Raw genomic sequence first — 6767 nt, 5'->3', positions numbered from 1 at the left:
AAGGTGCATTAATAGAGATCGCCTAAAGCTCACTAATTCTACGGGCTGAAGAGCCACTAATAGACATAATTTAAGAGATAGCATTTTAATCGGAATCTGCTCAATGGGTTCAAAAGGAGGTTTAGTAAGAGCACTCAGAACAAGATTCAAATCCCACGGAGCTATTCTTGGGGACAAGTTGAAAGCTGTTTTAGTGACCGATTTAAAGAATCTTATGACCCATGTATTTGCTGAAATCTGTTCATTAAAAACAGCCAAAACTGCTGCAGCCTGAAACTTTAAGGTGTTGGGGGGGGGGGGGGGGGACACAACCCTAACTGCAACCCCTTCTGAAGAAACTCTAAGATCTTAGTAACTCAGCACCGGACATGGGAGGTCCATAAATTGTAACCCTGCAAATGAAAAAAAAAAATCCAGACTCTAGCATAGATGGAAATTGTGACTTTTTTCCTACTTTTCAAGAGAGTATTTATTAATTCATCAGAAAAACATCTCCTAGCTAAAAGCTACCTTTTAAGTTCCAGGCCATCAGGTGAAGACTGTCTACCTAGGGTGAAATACCGGCCCCTGAGAAAGAAGGTGGTGGGTTGCTGGGAGAACCCATAGATCAGTCACTGAAAACTTCCTTAACCCTGGGAATCAAGGGGAAGGGAGGGAAGGCATAAGCTAGTGGAAAATTCCACCTGTGGAGGAAAGCATCTAGACCACAGGGGAATCCTTCTGGGGACAGGGAGATATTTTTTTTTTACCTTTCTGTTCTGAATCGAAACAAAAAAGGTCTACACACGAAAGACGCCAACTGTCTGCTATCTTTCTGAATATTTTCGGATTTAGGCTTCATTCTCCCTGGGAAATTAAATGACGGCTCAAAAAATCTGCCTGTACCTTCTCCATCCCTTTTATGTAGGCTGCCGAGATAGAATTGCAGTTTTGTTCTGCTATCTGAAGAATGTCGCTGAGCATTGACATCAGACTTCGACATCTGGTACCATCCTGTTTGTTTATATAAGATACCACTATTCTGTTCTGTAGGACCTCCAATATTGTAAATTTCACTGCCATAAATTCCTCCATATTTGAGGAGGCAGATTTCAGAATCCCCTTCCATGATCCCTGAAAGGATAGATTTTGAATATAGATGCCCCAGCCCCAAGGGCTTGCATAGGTCGTCAAGCAAAGTAAATCGATCATTATCCATGGTGTTCCTTGACTCAATTTGTTTCCATTCAACCACCATCTCAGGTTGTGTAACGTCTGAGCTGAGATCTCTATTTTTAATTATAAGGGCTGTTTTCCCCTTTGCCAGGCTGTCAATATCTCCCATTGAGGTCCCCTTGAATGAAATTGGGCCCACATGACCTCAGGAATACATGAAGTTAGGCTTCCCAGAATCGACATACCTTTCCTTAATGACATTTTTGGTTTGATCAAGGTCAGTATCTTTTTTATTATGTTCAAGATTTTTTCTTCTGGTAAAAAACACATCTGCCTTTTGGAATCCAGAATCAGACCCAGGAATTCTTGAAGCTGAAGACTATTCGGTTTTGATTTTTCTTTGTTCAGGATCCAACCCAATTTCTTCAGGATCCGGATCACCTCTTGCACTGCTCTGCTGCAAGCCTCCTTGGACTCTGCTACAATTAAAGAGTCATCTATATATGGGATAAAGAGTAGGTATTTTTCTCGACTGTGAGCCAACATTTCAGCCACCACTTTGGTGAAATTCCTGGGAGCCATTGATAACGGAAGGGCCTGGAATTGCATGTGGTTGATAACTATCTCTACTGCAACCAGTAAATACTTTTGATGCTCCTGATGTATAGGGACATGAAAATAAGCGTATTTTAAGTCTAACACATCCATGAAGCACTCTGGAAACAAAAGATTTATCAGAGATTTTATAGTTTCCATCTTTAATTTTTCTACCAGCAAGAACCGATTTAGCTTTTTTAAAATGTATAATGGTTCTGAAAGACCCATCTGATTTTGTGACTAGAAAAATAGGAGAATAAAAACCTTCTCCTTCCTGACACTTTGGTACTGGCACCAGTACAACTGACACTATAGCTTTTTCTTCTATCCAGGTGGATTTTGTTATTACGAATCGCGACGGAGGGAGAGAGCGGAATTCCAGTTTTAGTCCTTGACTCAAAAAGTGTCTAAAATCCGCGGACTCCTAGAAATTAGTTTCCATGCAGGAAAAAAAATGTTTTGTCTTCCTCCCACATGGAACCTGGTGACATTCTCGTCTCTAATGGATTGTAAAAGAAGAAGCCTCTCCCCCCCTCTCTAGGATCTAAGTTTAAAGTCCTTATCTCTCCTTCTCTATGGGTTTGATGGGAACAAAAGGACTGACTAAATCTTCCTCTGGAGGAAAAGAAGTTCTGTGCAGGAAATTTCTTCTTTTTGTCCGCTGCTTTTTCTAACAACTCATCCAAAGATGAACCAAACTAAAATTCTCCTTAACAGGGCACTGCACAAAGCCTCTTTTTGATTGTTGATCCCCAGTCCAGTTTTTCAGCCATAAGGTTCTGTGTGCAGAATTGGTCAGAGCAGAGGAACAAGCCTCTAACTTAATTGCATCCGCCAAAAAATCTGTTGCTTTTTTTAATAGTTGGAAGTCCTGCTAAAATTTCCTCTCTAGGACATTTATTTTTTTATTGATCTTCTAGCTCCGACAACCAGATTATTAAGGAGCGAGCAGTATAGGTTGAGGCAATAGAAGGTCTGAAGGGAGAAGTAGACTCTTCCCAGGCCCCCTTTAAAAAAACGTCTGCTGTTTTATCTAAAAGATCTTTTAATGATCCCATGTCTTCAAAAGATAGGGATGTCTTTTTTGCTACTTTGGAAATAGCTACATATATTTTAGGAGCGTCATTCCAGGTTACTGATACCTCTTCAGAAAAAGGATATTTTCTATTTATATTTTTTGGAATATAAACCCTCTTGTCAGGCCTTTTCCATTCCCCATTAATCAATGCCGACACATTTTTATGAACCAGGAAAGATCTTAGATGTTTTGTTTCAAGGCTGCCGAACATTATATCCTGCACTGATTTTGGTTCCTTAGAATCTTCTATTCCCATAGTTCAGGCATGCTCAGCCTGCGGTCCTCCGGCTGTTGTAAAACTACAACTCCCACAATTTCTTGCTGTAGGCAGATAGCTGTAGGCTGTTAGGGCATGCTGGGAGTTGTAGTTTTGCAACAGCTGGAGGGCTGCAGGTTGAGCATGACTGCCATAGTTGATTTAACTGCTTTTAATAGCAGCCTTCCTATCTCCTTCCCTTCACCTTCAGAAGAGTAAGATGAGTTGTCTGAATAATGATTCACCAACGATGGGAAAACTTTTTTTTTAGGCCTCTGCTTCTTAGATGCACTGATTTTTCTTGAAGCCAGGGACAAGTCAATTTCAACTCTGACCAGCGACTGAAGACATTTATAAAATTATGGCGACTCCCCTGCCACTGTTTTATCAGTGCAGGTCTGGCATAGCCTTTTTTCATATTCAGAAGCCAGGGAACATCTACATATACCACATTCCTTATTTCGCCTTTTAGCCAAAGCTTTTTTAGGCCTTTCTTTCGGCCTCCATAGTGGCTGCCGCGCTCCTAAATCAAACGGTTTCCCTCTTCAGGAACGCTGCTGCAGACACTGAATTCAGTGTAATCACCCGCCGGCAGCTCACTTCCGGGTCCTGTGCTCTTAACCGCACTCCCCCCTACGTAACGTGATGCGTCGCTTCGCATACGTGCACTCCATGCCTCTTTCTGGGTCTGGCTTCCCTTACTATAGAGCAGAGCAGGCTCTCCTCCCCCCGGGCCAAACGATCTCCCTCCATGCTTATAACTTCTTCCGGACGTGCCCACGATGCTTACTAGTGCTTTTAATAGCACGGAAGCATCATGCCCGTCAGTGCTCAGGAGCCCCCAGTCATCGCACCTCTGCAGGACCCACTGTGCACCGCTGTGCCAAGCATCAATATTGGGGACCGCAGGTAAGTAAGGGCAACCATGGGGAGAGAAGAGTGTTCCACAGGCTTCCCCTCCAAAGATAGTAAACCATACTGAAGTTGGAGGGGAGTTTCCGCCTTTTTGTACTTCAGGTTTCCTGTCTTTGGGGGCGGATCCTCTTTCTCGTGGTGCTGTTGTGGGTGAGGGAAAAATACACAATAAAATTAATATTGATTAAGGTAGATACAAACCCTTGCTCTGCTCAAGCTATTACCAATCTCTGATATCGGGTAGTATTGCTACACAACTTATGAATTTTAAGGCCTGATATGGGCTATAGAATGTGAGCATTCCAATCAGAGATTCTCTCTCATATCAATATTAGATATTTTATTTAGTGATATGCATCTTCACTGAACAGTGATAATATTGATGTAGTTGAGAAAATGATTATACATTGTTTTCGATGTCTTGTCCCTCAATCAATCATAAAAATGGAAATGTAATTGATTCTTGATCAGATGTAGTTTATTGTATCTACTGATATGCGATCTATTCCCACATAATCTGTTTGGTGGGACGTGTCGTGCCATATATTATATTGTCATTTTCTGCCAATAAAATTTGTTTAAAAAAAAATAAAATATATATGAATGTAGTACATCTAACATAATACATCCACACTAAAGCGGGGATTTTCCTAAATATCAAGCCAATCAATACTACACATAATAAAGTTATACGTTACCCGAGAGTGCAGTTGTATATGCAGAGTCTAAGGGAAGTCAGCTCTAAGGCCTGTTCTGATCACTGGGATTTTTCTCCTGGGGTCTCCTGGGGTCTCTCCTTCTTTGTTTCTCTGCGTTTCTAGGTCTTCTGTTGCTCTCTGTTGTTGTCCTTTTTTTCCTTCATAGGTGTGTGGTTTATGATCACAAACTTATCAGTTAGACACACCTTCCTAACTTGGAGTTTTCCAATCATTGTCGGTTAGGCGTGTACATATGATAATGACTGTGATGTCACTATCACCCAGAATGCATTTCAGCTGCAATGTTACCTATTCATACCTAGGTGGCACTATTGCATAAGCTACTAGCATCATCACTATTAAGGGTTAACTGTCCAGGTCTGATTTATCTTACATTCTATACACATAATATATGGAATCCTAAATCAGAGCTAAGATATTTTTTACACATAAACCAATCAAGGCATAGACTTTGTGGTACCATTTAGACTTTTCCCATACTCTCAAATTTATGTACCGATAAGAATACAATGGACCTTTTACTCTCACAAAATGTGTGTCTCCTCTGTTACTCCGGTTGATTGATTGTTAGTTAAAATAGCACTATCTTACTAAACAAAGTTTACACTTAAAATTCTTCTCATCATGCTTTAGGAGTGTATGCGTTCCTAGTGAGAAATATATAAGATAATAGATGCATTGACATCCTTCATAATATCCAATAATATAGTACAACACATATGTCTTATTGATTATCTTACACTAAAACTTAATGTTCATTATACATATACATCACAGATTTTCTGCTTCCTCAATAGACATTAAATCGTAGGGATAATTAATACCAGATGCGTCTCTAGAGAATATCCTTATCTCAGCCATAAATTTATAAGGAGACAAGAATCACTTCTCAGACTGGCACATCTACAGAGAAGAAATTACATGAACTGTGTCCTTTCCATGAACCTATTTCGGCCTACTTTAAAATACATACACAGTGGTGAATATAACACAATATGGCCTATTATATATCAAATCCTCTATAATTAGGATATTTATATATAAATGTTATACACCTATGAAAAGGCACAACAGGCCACAGTGGGCGAACGGAGCGGCGCCCAGATATAATAGTAAGTGCAGGGAGATCTCTACATGTCCTGCTACTTAGTTTACAAAGTCCAGGCCCATGAAAGGTCCTCATAATACAGTTTTTCAGGCCAGGCCCTTTCACATACAGTGCGGCCCCGGTGACATTGGGGCCTGGCCTGTCCATCGTCCATCCATGTCTGTGCCTGCTGCCTGTGTGCCCCCCTTGCCCTTGTCAGCGCAGCCCCTGGCCCCGTCTGTGCCTCTCTGGCTTTCAGCACAGCCCCTGACCCTTATCTGCGCCCCTCTAGGTCTTGTCTGTGCCTGCCCAGGCCACTGTCTGCACCTCCCTGGCCCCTGTTTACGCCCCTGGCCCTTATCTTTCCCCCTGGCCTTTGTCTGCACCCCTGTCTGCGCCTCCTTGGCCCCTGTGTGCGCCACCCTGGCCCTTTCTGTGCCCCCCCTGGCCCCTGTCTGCGTCTCCTTTGCCCCTGTGAGCACCACCCTGGCCCTTTCTGTGCACCCCTGGCCCCTGTCTGCACCTCTCTGGCCCCTATATGTGCCCCCCTGGCCCTTGTCTGTGCACCCCTGCTTGCTGTTCTGCCATCTACTACTACTTATTTTGTTACTCTTATATATGCAGAGGGTGTGCGCTTATATGTGCCATAATAAGCACTAGTACATGGCAGAACAGCGGGAAGAAAGGGAAGGGAAAGGGAAGGGAAGGTTTAATTTTAACCTCTTCTACCCCAGAGGCTTTTTTCCTTTTGCATTTTTGTTTTGTGGTCTCCGCTTTCCCAGAGCCTTAATTTTTTATTTTTATTTTATTTTTTTACATAGCTGTATGAGGGCTTGTTTTTAGCAGGACAAGTTGTACTTTTCAACGTAACCATTTAATATTGCATAAAATGTAGTGGGAGGTGGTAAAAAAATTCCAAAGGTAATGGAATTTGATTTAAAAAAAAAAACAACTTTGCCA

This window comes from Bufo gargarizans, chromosome 2 (genome assembly GCF_014858855.1).
Source record: "Bufo gargarizans isolate SCDJY-AF-19 chromosome 2, ASM1485885v1, whole genome shotgun sequence".
NCBI lineage: Eukaryota > Metazoa > Chordata > Amphibia > Anura > Bufonidae > Bufo > Bufo gargarizans.
Note: the sequence above shows the minus strand (reverse complement) of the source record.